The sequence below is a fragment of the Conger conger genome, chromosome 8, assembly GCF_963514075.1.
Source record: "Conger conger chromosome 8, fConCon1.1, whole genome shotgun sequence".
Classification (NCBI taxonomy): domain Eukaryota; kingdom Metazoa; phylum Chordata; class Actinopteri; order Anguilliformes; family Congridae; genus Conger; species Conger conger.
In genome coordinates this window covers 30,214,464-30,230,700 of record NC_083767.1, presented here as the reverse complement: position 1 = coordinate 30,230,700, position 16,237 = coordinate 30,214,464, and positions in this window count along the sequence as shown.

The following is a 16,237-nucleotide window of genomic DNA, read 5'->3' as shown; positions in this document are numbered from 1 at the left end:
CTATACCTTAGCGATGTTGTCAGCTCACTCCGCTAGTGGCCACCTCTGTTACGACCGCAAGCTTCTGAAATCAGCTGTTGCTCTTAGTTACATCTCAATCTGTTGAGCAATATGTACACTAATAATTCTACAGTTGTAGTTGGCTAATAATATTACTAAAATACCACATTAATGGGACTGTTTTCATGCAAATAATAAAATTGTAAATTATGAAGGATGCATGCTGCACTTTATTGAACATGTTGCCAATTACCTTTTAAATTATATTCCTAAACTGACGATTTCCCACTCTCTCGGTGTGCTGGAGCGATGCTTAACCATAGTTTTCTTGGTTTTGTCAGACACCGTAGTCCTAAAACTGGAAAATGATGTTTCTTTATTCATCACCGCCACGTCTAACAATATCTCCATTTTGTTTCCTGTGAAGCTGTGGGACCGCTTATTTCTTTGTTTTTTTCCTCCATATCTTATGTAAATTTTGTTTTCGTGTTGATGCATTTTGCTTGTTGGTGTGCTTTTATTGAAAACGTCAGCTAATCAGAGAAAATAGTGAATTACACCAGTAATGTGATGGTGCTTCTGCCAAATCAACCCTGATTGCAAAGTAATTTAAGGCACTATGACGAAGATATTAAAATTATGTAAATAAAACATGACATGCCAAAGATGGCGTATGGCGTACTGTATCACTAACTGTATAATTTATTATTTATTATATATATGGTTGGATAATTTAGTTTGCAAGTTTTTAATTCTATGAATACGTTCCCACCAGTCGTGATAAATGCAATATTTTTAAGTATTCCTGCAGTGTTTTATTCATAAATAACACTACTTTCTCTCATAATGCAGTCAAACAGTTGCTACATGGAGTGCATAATCGATCTTAGAGCAAGTAGATGGGCCTAGAAACGTCGCACGTAGAAGGTATTCCTTAAGGAACCACCTAAGTGAGTCAGTGGAAGAGTAAACAACTTTAGTAAGGTATACCTTAGAGAGTCTTCGTAAAGCGTTAAGAGACACTGTTATCGGGAAATGCACCCCTTGCCTTTTTGAAAATGGCGTGTGCCTCTGGGCTTGGTCGATTTAAAGTCTCTTATTACAATTGCCCCCTCCATGAACACCACTGGGTGGTGCTGTAGGACCTCTTTGACTGCTGCATCAGTGTTTGTGACTTTCTCCACTGAAAAGATGCTTTGCCAGTTTAGTCTGATCTTCTCAAGCCAGTTTCAGCCCAGCAATGCAGGTCTGTCGCCCCTCACCACTACTATCGGTTTCGCTTTCTGTTCCCCATACTGCACTGGTACCAGCACATACCCTAGTAAAGGAATGGTCTCCCCGGAATACGTAGTCAGCTACAGCCGGGTTTCCTTTAGTGCTAGGTGATACAGAGTTTTTCGATAAGACACTTTGGACTGCAGTGAAACTGCAGCTCCTGTGTCCACATGCATGGTTACCTCCTTTCCATCCAAAACGACATCCACTGTTATGCCCTTTTTTCCATTTGAGGTAGTGTAAACTGTATACACCCCCAACAGCTCTGACTCATTACATTACATTACATTATTGGCATTTGGCAGACACTCTTATTCAGAGCGACGTACAGTTGATTAGACTAAGCAGGAGACAATCCTCCCCTGGAGCAATGCAAGGTTAAGGGCCTTGCTCAAGGGCCCAATGGCTGTGCAGATCTTATTGTGGCTACACTGGGATTAGAACCACTGACCTTGTGTGTCCCAGTCATTTACCTTAACCACTACGCTACTCATCCTCCACCTGCTCTGTTTCTACATACTGCTTCTGTGCAGCTGGTCTGCGGTTCTTGCATGCCTGGGCTATGTGCCCCACCTTGGAACACACGTGGCACTTTTCGTTTTTTAACCTGCAGTAACGAGCCGAATGCTTCACGGCGGCACGGATGGTGCAGTGGGTAGCACTGCCGCCTCACAGCAAGGAGGTCCTGGGTTCGAATCCCCGTCGGCCGGGGCCTCTCTGTGCGGAGTTTGCATGTTCTCCCCGTGTCTGCGTGGGTTTCCTCCGGGTACTCTGGTTTCCTCCCACAGTCCAAAGACATGCAGGTTAGGCCGATTGGAGAGTATAAATTGCCCGTAGGCATGAGTGTGTGAGTGAATGGTGCGTGTGCCCTGCGATGGACTGGCGACCTGTCCAGGGTGTATTCCTGCCTTTCGCCCAATGAATGCTGGGATCGGCTCCAGCCCCCTGCGACCCTGATCAGGATAAGCGGTTTCAGATAATGGATGGATGGATGGAGTAACGAGCCGAATGCTTCCCGCTGCATCTGTAGCATGGCTGCTGAGTCTGACCTACACCATCTTGCTTTTGGCCACTTTTCTCATATTTCGGGAACTGTCTCTTATTCTCTCCTTTCCCCCTCCTGGGAAATGGCTTTGCCTCTTTAACCACATGTATCTGTTGTGTTCCGTTTCTTCTCCCCGAAATCGTTTGTTTATTGGTTATCCTCGTCACCATTTGTGATATATTGGGCATATATACCATTAATAAAAGAGATGGAGAGTGGAGCAATGTTTTTGTGTAGTTTACTGGCAATCAACTGAAACACTGGGGCTTCTTCATGAGATAAGAGTCACATGACTAACTCAACCAATAGGGCGTCTCTAAATTGTGCTGTGCTCACTATTAACCCCAAATTACTGTGAAACTATTACACCTATCTCAATATTGGCTGAGACATTTTTAGTATTGAGTATGCCTTCTGGCCTACGAGTAACCCCCTCTCTGGTAAAACTCTCAACAAAGTAGGCATTTAATGCCTCTGTAATTCCAAAGCGCTGTGCAATTGATGCTTCTCATTCACCCATTCATACACACACTCACACACCAACGGCGATTGGCTGCCATGCAAGGCACCGACCAGCTCGTCAGGAGCATTTGGGGGTTAGGTGTCTTGCTCAGGGACACTTCGACACAGCCCGGGCGGGGGATCGAACCGGCAACCCTCTGACTACCAGACGACTGCTCTTACTGCCTGAGCCATGTCGCCCCATATGTCTTTATTCTTATACAGCAGTTCTACTTTGTTATTCTTAATGCACTTGATTTTCCTACTGCAGTATTGAAAAAAACGTTTGGGACTGCATTTAGCATCATCCGCGATTGTCCTTTCAAATTGCCTTTTGGCTACCCTTAGTTCTTTTTTAACCTTAGCACGCATATTACAATATTCTGCTTTATTACTCTCAGTGCTGTCCTTTTTATATATCTGATACAGTTTATTATTTTTTTGCAAACTCTTGCATCTGCTGTAGTCATCCACTGTGGAGATTGTTTTCTCAATTTACATTTCTGCACCTTAGGAATAAATTTACACTGTGCGTCAAGTATAACCCTTTTGAACCTGCTCCACTTTTCATTCACAGTCCTGCAATCAAACACTAAAATTTGATCGCATCTTTTTAAAGTTGGCCCGCCTAAAATAAAAAATCCTGGACTTGGAGAAACCCCTCTTAATTTGTGGTTCCATTACCTCTATCCTGCAAATTCATCTTCCTCCCCAATAAGCTAAATACAAATATCCTCACTAGGCATGTGATTCCAATTTCTGGAATCTCTTGCACACTAAGATTTTCTGTTACATAAATAGCAACACCCCCACCTCTCTTACTAGATCTGTCCTTCCTGATAAGTTTATACCCCTCTATATTGTATTCATCCCCATCTTCATCCCCAAACCATGTCTCTGTAATCCCTATAATGTCATAGCCCCCACTAAGAACAACTGCCTCAAGTTCCAAAAACGTATTTTTCACGCTTCTAGCATTTAAACAAAGACATTTCAGTTTGTTACTTCTACACATCCTTTCCTTTTCCCTCACTCCCTGCTGTCCCAAGCCACCACTACTTGATTTTTGCCCTGAAATGATTTTGTTATTGCTCTCACCATTATATGTAGCCTTTGCCTTTTCCGTCTGGGCAGTCTACCTCCCTGCCCATTTCACTCTCTATCCTCCCTGCACCCCAAGTCCCTAGTTTAAATAATCCTGTGCTACCCTAAGCATATGCTGACCCAGTGCAAAGTTTCCCCTCCGGTTCAGGTGCAGCCCGTCACGCTTGTACAGCTCATCCTTGTCCCAAAAGGAGTCCTAATGCCCCATAAACTTGTACCCCTTGTCGAGGACCCGGCCCTAGGCCCCCCTGATGAGAGATTGACGGGGGATGGGTTCAGAAGGAATGCATTGTTAACCCCTCGCACACGCCATCGAGGTGGTAGTAAGAACACCCGTAAGAAGAAAAATATGTGGTACAAGATAAATGTACAACCGTATATGGATACTGAGGAGTCTGAAGTCAGAGGACTTAGATTTAGGGTTTTAAGGAGCAAGGTTAAAGTTCTGACTGAGAATACCCCAACCCTACAGGGGAGGGGCACAATGCCTGGCTAAAGAAAAAAAATAAGGAAAACGGAAGTCAATACCGAAAGAATATTAAGAGGCTTCAAGGGCCTTCCTGATTATAGCGCAAATAATTTATCGGAAAGATTCAAAGGACTGACTATAGAAGAAGTTGGGGGATGAATTACACTCAGCTATTAGCTGGATGTCCTTTGTAGATCCCTTAAGGCGCCACTGAGAGGGGCACCTGAAGAGTGTGTTGAGATGTTGGAGGGCACTAACTTCTGGCTTGTATGAAGTCAAAGTTTGAAGAGAGTCCAAGGAGAGATTATGACAGGGAGACAAATACCAGTGATGAATAGGTTCATTAAAAAAATTACATAAGAGCTAGTGTTTTTCCACTCGTATATTAAGATGGTGGAAATTCCCAAATCGGAGGGGCACATGACATAAAATATTGGGGAAATTTCTTTTGAGGTATGAGAAAATGACAATAGGAAAAACAGAAATAATTAATATGATCATTAAAAAACAAGTTACATAAGAGATAAATGTCTTCCCGCTTGAAATATTGGGGACATCTCTTATCAAAAAGGTAAACTTTTGTATGCAAAAAAGATATATAAGGAATAAGCTTTTAGACCTTAGGATAGGATCTTAGAATTTTGCTTCACAAGATATCTAAGGGCTGTTGAAGAGAGAGCAACGCAAGACAGCTGTAGTCAAGCTGGAGTGGCGCGCTCCCTCTGCGCGCCACTCCAGGATATGGATATGGAGAGAGGAGTGACGTACGCGGTGCGGACTCAGCTGAAGAAAGAGCCACGCAGAACAACTATAACCAAGCTGGAGTGGTAATTATAATCTATATTACTTGTAGAAGTAGGAAAGGTAACACATTATAAGTTTCCTTTTATTTTAATATCTTTTTTGTCTCATTAAGGTACTATATAAGGTAGAAAAATGTAGAGAAGTTATCATAGTTAGATAAATATAATATTCTAGGAATAGTTTCTTTTTAAACGTCAAGAAGGGGGAGCTATAGGATAAGGCTAAGGCCAAAGAGGATGGATATTGGAGGGGTGTACCTTGATTTTTAAACATCATGGTGGAAAGGTAAATTAGAAAGGGGTATATGTAACTTGCATGTGATTAGCAAACTGCAAAAGATGATATGTACACTGTAATCTGTATAACTCTATTCTTTTGATTGATTATAATAAAGTATATCTTACTATAATCATATGTGATAAAGATTCTTTAGAGGAATACATTGAATACAGGACATCGAATACCAGATTTGCATCACACCCTTCACTTCGAGACTGGGCTGGAAGTTCAGTAGAACTTACCAGGGCTCCAGGACGTTCGGAGTACTTGAGTTCGTCCCCGAGACACCTCCTCATGGGGTACTGCTCGTGGGAACGTGAGGTCTGAGCTCGGCAAGGGGTCCGTGGCTCACGACACCCTCTCTCCTACAAAACTTTTGTAGCCACGTCTTAAACCTCCAGATAAAGTGCTGCTTCCCTCTGCTTGCACGTGGTAAAGATAGAATTCCGTAGAAGACTCCCATGGAGGTTCTGCTCCTAATCTTTTCTGCTAACTCCACAAATTTGTCCTTCAGAACCTCAAATCTACCCTTACCTATGTCATTGGCCCCGATGTGGACCATGACAACTGGATCCCTCCCTGCTCTGGCCAGGAGCTGGTCTGTGTGCTCCAGGATGTCTCCTACCTGGGCACCAGGCAGGAAACACACCATACGAGACTCCTTTTTACAAGCACAGACTATGCTGTCTATACCTCTAATAATTGAGTCCCCCACTATAACTAACTCACTTTTCTTGGAGGATGTGGCCATCGGGGTGCCCTGAGGCTCATCAGTCCTCCCACTCTCTGAGACAGGGGCCAGGTCCAATTCCTGCAAGGGCTGGAATCTGTTGGACACCACCACCTCTGGAGATACAGCCGCTGAGTAGTGTGCACGCCTTTTCCCTCACTTGCGTCCTACTCAACTCGTCCTGTCTGGTCTGAAGTCTTCCCCCCTGCTGGCTGTGGCATGCACACTAGTTCCTTAAAGGACGTGCTATGCAGTTCCTGGAACTCTTCCAATTCAGAGCTATGCAATCGGCCCGCGAGCCAGCCCTCCAGACCAAGAATCTTGTTCTGGAGATGCTCAGCAAGCAGACAACGATGAAAGACGAAGGACTCAAGGAAATCGCTTTCCAGTAGAGTGTTCATTCTTCACCCCTCGCATAGCTTCGCCCATATTTTTACCCCTAACTATGCCCTTCTCTCTCCCTAGATCTGAAAGTTACTGCCCAAATGTAAACACCAAAAACCATGGCTTAAAAAAACCCCGGGGTGGCTCCGAACAGCTAGCAGCAGAAAACCGGAGAGATAAAAACGCCTCTTAACTATAAACTTAGCTAGCTAATTAACTGTACTGCACAAATAAAACGATCAGGTGCTAATGTTAAATAAACATTATAATCTACTAACTCGTGTAGCTGCTTGATTTTATAAAGAAAAGAAAAGAGCCCTTGTAATACATAGCTAGCCAACTAGCTTAATTTGCTTCCAAGAGGGCGAAAACCCCACAAAAAAAACCTTGTTAGCTTGATACTGTGCTCATACAGTGGGTTCCAGAATTATTCCCTGAATGGTAGTGGACAAAGAATACTTTAAAAAATTAACATCCCATAGAGTGCTGTGGTGGTGTATGTTAAAGCCATCAGACTTTCATTTGATGCAGTTGCACACCGAGGACCAGGGCTCGCACACCCTGGTCCTACTACATCCGAGTACGGCTGATGCATGATGGAGCGGCATAATCCCTCTCCTCTGTCCTCATTTATCTAGATCTCTCTGCTGCCTTCGACACTGTGGATCACTCCATCCTCCTGTCCTCCCTGTCTGCAACGGGGATCTGTGGCACAGCCCTGGATTGGATTGAGTCCTACCTCTCTGGTCTCTCCTTCCAGGTTGCCTCGGCTGGTACAGTATCAACACCTCGGCCCCTTGCCACAGGAGTTCCCCAGGGCTCAGTCCTAGGCCCGCTACTTTTCTCTCTTCACACTCGTTTCCTTGGCCCTGTTATTACTGCACAGGGTCTATCCTACCACTACTATGCGGACGATACCCAACTCTTCATCTCATTCCCACCATCCGATACACAGGTTTCAGCCTATATCTCTGCTTGCCTGACTGACATCCAGAGCTGGATGGACAACCACCATCTAAAGCTCAACCCAGGTAAGATTGAAATTATATTTATCCCTGCTATTACCGCTCCCCATCTGGATCTCTCCATTTCCCTAGGGGATACCACACTCACGCCGTCACCCAGTGCAAGGAACCTCGGCGTGGTGATGGACAGCAGACTCCCTCTCTGAGAACATTGCGGTGGTGACCCGGTCATGCAGGTTCTTCCAATACAACATATGGAGAATCTGCCCCTTTCTCACCCCCTACTAGACCCAGCTCCTGGTCCAAGAAATGGTTTTGTCCCGCCTGGACTATTGCAACTCAACTGTTACGGTATAACGATTTAAAAAATAAATAAATGAAATAAATAAAGAAATAAATAATAAATAAATAAAAATTGTACTTCCCTCTAGTATCTTTCAGCGCACTTATCCCTGGTTATGGGTATGCACTTTGCACTTGTACGTCGCTCTGGATAAGAGCATCTGCCAAATGGCATTAATGTAATGTAATGTACTTGAGTCCTTATGTTTGATTTCCTCATCGGATATGTTCTGGTTTCCAGGGTGAAATCTGGAGGAATTGCGGTATGAATAAGGGGAAAGTGCTTGCCCTTCTTCCAGTTCCAAAACATGCAGCGCTGTCATAGGTCGCTTGCCTCATGGGACTTACAGGGGTTGCTGGGTAGGCTGTCAATTGGGTGCATGGCTCTTCTCAGACTCCTTGGAACACCGGCACTCGTGTATGCTCCGGACCGGTTTGCAGTGCTCCGTGGCGGGTTGCTGGGATAGACCTGTGCTGCACATGAGACGCTGGTCCAGGGAAAGTTTCTTCCATTGAGAGTGTTTGAGGATGCGTGTTTGCAGAGTGTTTTTGGAAGAGAATTTGAGGAAGAGGCATATGTTTCACCATTTTATAATTGGAATTCCAACTATGTCCATCCACAGTATTGAATTACAGTGCAACAGGAAGTGGTAGCCGGGTGACTGTCCTACATCAAGGGTGTTGTAGTTGAGTTCTGTGGAATGCAGAGACTTGTAGTCCTATTGTCCCTACAGTTTGTTATGACAAAGACCTACCTATTAATTCATTAGCCACTAAGTCCAGCCACTAATGGACTTGCATGCTGCCCTATGGACCTATGTGTTATGACTTTGACGATATGGCCCTTAGGCTCTTTAAGGGTTTTTTTTGTTGAATACAAAATATAACAATAATTATTCCTGGCATTTAATTGCTTGACTAGGCCTGACTAGTGTGTATGCAGTCTGCATACAATTATGTCTTATTTACTAAAGCTACAAATAATTATGCAATATGCAATTTGGACAGCCAAGTTATTTCATCTTGCATATGAAGCAGAGCTTAAAATGCTGTGGCACCAGGACAGGAATATTAAGGGGCTGTCCGCCAGAGGGAAGCACTGGCCCTACAGACAGGTATGGCCACAGACACACAAATCACCGTAGCTGTGGCCCATTACCTAATCACTAAAAGTTAGGGTCTAAAGTCCACACTAAATGTTACATTGTAACTACTTAGTTTAAAACTAAAGTTGTGTCTTTCCATATTCAGACCAATTGTGCACGTTTAAAAAACAAATCGGCATTCGTGTCTCGTGCCCTTCCAACAGCTGCCTACAGCCTGTACATTACCACCTTTTCTAGCAGGTGACTTGTTATGGGCTTTTAGTGCCCGTATTTGGATTGCCTTAATGGTGCTTTTTCTTTGATATGTATTGCTCTCCAACAATTCCAAATCTTCAATTTGTCGAAAAACATCTTCACGAGGGAAAAGACGACACCACGGCAGCAAGTTCTTCAGGAAAATCAGACTTTATTAGCAGCAGTGCATAAAGCCAGAATAGTTCTCCAGAACTGAACCCCGACTGTCATTTTTACACCCATTTTATACACAGTTACTCCACCTACAACTCCTCCTCAAACCTCATTCTGGCAAATTACCCACACTGTTCTTATCGTAACTCCTCCCAACGCTCCTCCCACAACATCATTGTGGCAAATTGCCAACGGTCCTTATGCTCTGCCAACTCTGTACAAAGTTCAGGGCGTTCTGCCAACTACGAACAAAGTTCAGGACTCCCCCTGTCCTCACTTCACCCCGCACCTGCTCTTGGCAAACTACCAGACCTCATAAAGTTCTGGATGCCCCCCCTCTAACAGACACGTCATCCATACACGTCACTCTGTATCTTTCGCTTTTATAAGACGAACTAAGCAGCAGTAATCATTGAAAATATACAGACATACTAAACATTTCATTAATATTCACTTCTAATATGTTTTTCTAATATACAGACATACTAAATATTTGATTAATTATTCTCTTATAAGGGAGTAAATGTGCGTTGCATTCTTTGCTCTTATTTCAACAGTTTTCACTGTGGTTTCTTGCGTTTTCATAAGCTCAGCTATAATTAATGTTCTAGGTCAAATAGATACACTTCTGGCATAAAACATTGAGAGTCCCGGAGAAATCAGCTGTAAAGTCATATCTTGCTCTGCCCGTGACCTTGACAGTTCGAGATGCCTCCCCCCCAGCTGGCTGGCTCACTGTGTAATTCTAGCACAATTTAGCAGTTAATCAGTTTGAAACTATACAGGGTACATATCATACTTTAATATGGATATGATACACTTTTAGCATACATCATCGAGAGTTTTGGAGGAACCAGCCTGCTCACTAAGGTGGAGTCTGATTTTGACTTGTGATTGGTTATCATGATTTTAGGAGGGAAATCTTTTGTTCTGTGAATTTTCCCCTACAAATTGAAATAAAGCTTTTTTATAATAACCTCTTATAATTTATTGCTGTATTCGGTTATTTTCTGTATCTCTGCTTGATGAAAACAAAAAGCATGAGTGCACATCAATCTTATCATACAAATTAAAGGGGTCAATTGCGGATAATGCACTGCTTGCTTATACCACACTGAATTTCTCCTCCAACAAGTGTCTGAATCTTTGAAATTGATGCACTGTGTCAACGGCTGTTTTAGGAATGACTTTACACCTAGAATGGAGTAGCTATAAATTTTAAGTTTTATCTTAAATCTACATCAGAACTAAATCAGTTGGCGGAACCGGTTTACATTAAAGGAGTCACATGGTGGTTGGTCACTTTCAAGGTTTTTATATGCAATCACAAGAGGGCATTGGAGAAACATGATGGAAGTATTAAATATGTCCGTTCTTTAGTTTTGGAAAAGTAAGCATTTTAAATTTATCGTCTTATTTTCATCCAGTTGAGAAAGTTCTCCTCATAGTGCGTCACATGAGGATCATCACCGCTTCTCATTGGCCTCCACTGGCTTCCTATTGCCGCACGCATCCGTTTCAAGGCCCTAGTGTTGGCATTTCAGGCTGCTAAGGGGACTGCCCCACCTTACATACAATCCTTGATCACTCCCTACTCCCCAGCTAGACCACTCCGGTCTGCCAGCTCTGGTCGCCTTACGGTTCCCTCACTACGTGCACCTGGCGGTCGAGCTGCACGTTCACGCCTGTTTTCCGTTCTGGTTCCTCAGTGGTGGAATGACTTGCCTACCACTGTCAGAACAGCAGAATCCCTCCCCCTATTTCGACGCAGACTCAAAACCCACCTTTTCAAACTCTACCTTAGTCCTCCCTCCTGATTTCCCCTGCCCCTCCTTTCTGATATGCACTTCTGATGACAACTATGTTTAGAACAGCATTTCCTGTGTATTTTGCTAGTTTCTGGATGTGATGCTCTGACTTATGGTAGAACCTATGCACTTGTAAGTCGCTTTGGATTAAAAGCGTCTGCCAAATGACTAAAATGTAAATGTAAATGTCATTATCCCTTCCCTATAACTTGCGACCCATAGTTTGTGCCGCTGGTCTACAGGCAAGATAATGCAAATATTTGACTAATGTTAGGTTCACTTAAATTAGAGTGCATTTTAAAGACTATTACTCTATTTCTGGTTATAGATTTTGTTTTTAGCATTAGCTAGTTTGCTTGCATAAGGTGACGTTATTGATAACGTTAGCTAGGCTAGCTAATTTGTTTTCATAATAACGTTATGTTGTGCTTTTATCTTAACTGGGCTCTTTCTGTATGATTAATGTAATGCAATGTTTTTCTGTTCCCAGATTGGCCTTATCTTTATTTGAGAAAGCTTTATTGCATTTTTTGTTCATAAAAGCCTGGACGCCAACCCTCCTTTTTGGTTTTGTCTGGTCTGTCCACCTCGCAACCAGTGGCCACACCCAGCCCAGCATCACAACAGGTGGAGAATGCATGCAGCGCAACCCTTGGTGGAAAGACAAATATATATTTTTTGAGATATGCCATGGAGGTGAGTTGGAACACAGATTGGGGCAAGCTTTACCACTGGGCCCTGCTCAGAGGTCCTGCCAGGGGCCGCAGCTCAGCCGCCTAGCCCTGAGGTATTGCTGGAGGCCGCTAAGATGGATGAGCTCCTCCAAGGCTTGGCAAAAGCTGTCCAGGGCCAACAGTGGGGCCTCCAAACGAGGGTCCCCCACAGCCTGTGGGCTGTCACCAGTAGAGGTGGGGGGAAAACTTTAATATAGCATAGTGTTGCAATACTGTCTGCAATAGAGTATCAATACAATGCTGGCAAGTATCGATATTTTATCAAAATATATATTTTATAATGCTGGTTATTTTTTCAATTATTTTAATGCAGGGCGGGAGGTGATGAAGCACCCTCCATAGAGCTCACTGAAATTGTATAACCGCATGTCTTGTCATGGATTATCCCATTTATAGGCTACCATAGTTGTGAGTCCTTAAACTTCAACAATTAGAATAGTTATTTTTGATAGATGTTTTGCATATATACATTGGGTATTATAACTATTATTAGCAAATTTACAAAAAAATGATAACGTGAATTGCATTTGTCCTTTGTCTTCCATAATCCCAATGCTGGTGAAAGGCTATTTTCACTTTCTTTGTAGTATAATCTGTGATCATGCTAAATTTAGAGTGTGTGTTCAAAATGTAATATTGTTTAAACTATTCAGTGAAATAACTTGTACCAGGCTAATTACTGTGGTGTTGGTATACTTTTCTGATATGCAAAGGGGAAATATGTTTGCTGTTTCCCAATTTGAGCGTCATTTAGCTGCCTGGTTTGAAAATGCCCTTAATGCACTAAACTAGGTCACAGAAAAGAAGGCATAAAATAGAATTTTTTTTAAAGCACCCTTTTCCCAGTAGCAGCTGCCCATTGCAATTGCTGCACCCAGGGGCAGCGAAAACTTGCAGGTAGGATAGCAAGCTAAATATATCCTACTGTACTTTCTCAGGTGAAAATCTGGCTCCCTGAAAGATTCTAGCAACTAGGAAGTAGCCATGCTATATCCATATAAATCCTGAGCTGTATTTGGGTTAACCTAGTCTGTCAAAAGGTCTCTATTTCCACCCCCTCCCTCTCAACATCTAGATTCCAGTTTTGCTCATTGGGTTGGCTCATTGGGTTGTTGCAGCAAACTCGTTAATGTTAGCTAAACAACTTCATTCCTACATTGCCCAATCTTGCAGTCATTAACATTAGTCAAGTCCGTAATTTAACATTGAAGTCACTGGCATTGCATTCAAATTAGCCAAGGAAGCTGCTAATTCTCCAAACAGTTACTGTGAATTCCATTTGTTTGTTCAATTGCTGGACTGGTTTTCTGCTGTAAACTCACATTCCAACAATGTTAAATCAGGGAGCTGTTTTTAAAAACCTTATGATGTAGAAAGTATAAATTGTATCGTTTAACAAAGAAGAAGCGGCCAAATAGATGTGTGGATGTTTGATTGGTCCGTTTGTCAACTGCAGGAGGAGTTATGTCCATAATAAGAATAAGACTAATAAGTACCTGCAATAAACAGAAATATGCTGTTCATTCTTTTAATAACAATGAAAATGACAAGTTGAAAGATAAAACTGATTTTCATTCATTAATTAATGTTTTATTTCATTAAATGAATTAGGCATAAAAACTTGTTGTGCTTTTCCTCTGATTGTGACACATGAGTAGCCTATAATATACAGCCTACGTTTTACTTATCTAAACATCCCAACTACAGATAACCAAAGTAACTCATAAGCCAAATAAAATAATCATTGTCAGTTGAAAATTCTGTATAAACTTATAATAAAAGATAAAATTACAGAACTGGAAATGCCAGAGTTCCACACAGAGGCAGAAGAGAAAGGGGGCAGGGAGAAAGGGGTCTGGATGAATTTTGCAGGACAAGACAGCGGTTGGTGTGCAGGAGAGGTTGGCCCTGATATAGGCCTTGTGTGTGGTGATACAGGTATGGTGGTGGTAGTGTTGGACTAGAAATGTACCAGGAGTTAGAAGACCTATAAATGCAATCAAAAAACGGCAGTTACTGTGATTTAAAACTGTGTCATAATAACTTCAGTTATTCAATATTAATCAACAAATATGATTTAATACAAAACCATGTAAACATGTGTGCTCCAACAAACCTGAGCAGACTTCTTGGTCAAATTAAGGTGTAGCTTTAATTGGCGTAGCTTTGCAGCAGCCCTATGTGTCACCGAAATCAAGGTTTCACAAACTGGGAGAGCATGACAGAATGACAGAATGCCAGAATAAGGGAAAAAACATAAATGCACCAATCCAAATAAAATTCTGCACAGTAGTGGGGAGATTAAAAGGTGGTAGGCCTACATATGCTATTTGCCATTCCTAATTTAGTGTTTGCTGTGGAGAGGACATGTGTGAGGTAGTTACAGTAGGACCAAAGGAGCTGGCGATCTGAATTGATTTATATTTTACTCATTTAATTGAAATTTCACTGTCAGTCCAATGGATTTAATGTTATTATACTATGCAACTACATTTTTTGGTATCATTATAAGTGAAATGTTTCTGTACTTCCTGTTTTAACTTTAAAAAGCCTGGGCCAGGGATTGCAAATTAGCCATGGCTAGAAATCTGTACTTTGTATTTTATATATAAAGCAATGTTGTATGCATTTGTCCCTGTTAAATAAATGTAATAATAATCAATAATTTTTTGGACATATCTACAACATGTCTTTGCTCCAGAGAACATCAATACTTTGTGTAATCAATGTAATCATACTATATTACCAAAAAATATAGTATGATTACATTGATTACACAAAGTATTGATGTTCTCTGTGGTGGCCAATATTACACCTGACAGATCTGAAAATATTGACCTTTTCTTGCCTCCAAAACATGATTTCATTTCATAATGTTCATGAAACATGCAGATGGTTGCTCTGAGCACAACAAATATCAGATGAAGAGAGTCCTACTGTTTTTTTCCACTTTTAACTTTAATATTTGGTATGTCCACCTTTTGCAGCAATTACAGCAGCACATCTCTCTGGCATAGTGTCAATATATTTCCTGAGGACTTCAACACTAATGTTATCCCATGCCTTCTGCAACTCAAGCCAAAAGCTTTCCTTTGAATGTACAATAGATCTGTCCAGTTTATTGTCCAACTCGCCCCAAATTTGCTCGATGGGGTTGAGGTCTGGACTTTGAGGAGGCCAGTCCATCATTTTCAATGTTCCAGCAGATTCCTTCTGTCGCAGGTAGTTCCGGCAATAGTTAGAAGAACGTTTAGGGTCATTGTCCTCTTGGAAAATAAATCCAGGCCCAATAAGACGACTCCCAGATGGTACTCTGTGCCTCACCAGAATGTTGTGGTATACTTTCTTATCCATGATGCCATCAATTTTCACTAAGTCACCTGTTCCTGAGGCTGAAATGGCACCCCACACCATAATACTACCCCCTCCGTGTTTAACTGTTGGCAAGAGACACTCATTTTTATATCTCTCCCCCTCCCTCCGTCGAACATATACTCTTCGCTTGTTGCCAAACTGTTCAAATTTGGATTCATCAGTCCACAACACTTTATACCAATCTTCCTTTGTCCATTTCTTGTGTTCTTTTGCAAATTTCTGGCGTTTCACTATATTTTTCTCTCTCAGTAATGGTTTCTTTGCTGCTATTCTGCCAACAAGTCCTTCTTCTCCCAGTTTCCGATGCACAGTTCTTAAAGACACTGTTGCACCATTAGTCATTGTGGTGTTGATCTCGTCACGCAGTTCTCATGAGGTCTTTCTTTGGTCCTTAAGAGTGAGAATTTTGAGATGCTTCACTTGTCTGTCTGAAAGTTTCTTTTTTCTACCTCTCCCCTTTCGGTTCTGGTTTGAATTGGTGGCATCATGGCAGTCTAAAGTGTAATTTACAGTGCTTGGACTGCATCTCAAGTCCTTGGCTATGCGGCGGTAACTCCAGCTAGCATCAAAAAGGGCCTTTATTCAAACCTGTTGCTCACTCGTTAGCTCCTTCTTCACCTTAGCCATGTTCAAAGAGCAACATGTGCTTCAAGACTACTTCTAGAGGCTTTGAATTTATACCAATTGGTGGTGTGGCGGCGGCACGGATGGTGCAGTGGGTAGCACTGCCGCCTCACAGCAAGGAGGTCCTGGGTTCGAATCCCCGTCGGCCGGGGCCTCTCTGTGCGGAGTTTGCATGTTCTCCCCGTGTCTGCGTGGGTTTCCTCCGGGTACTCCGGTTTCCTCCCACAGTCCAAAGACATGCAGGTTAGGCCGATTGGAGAATCTAAATTGCCCGTAGGCATGAG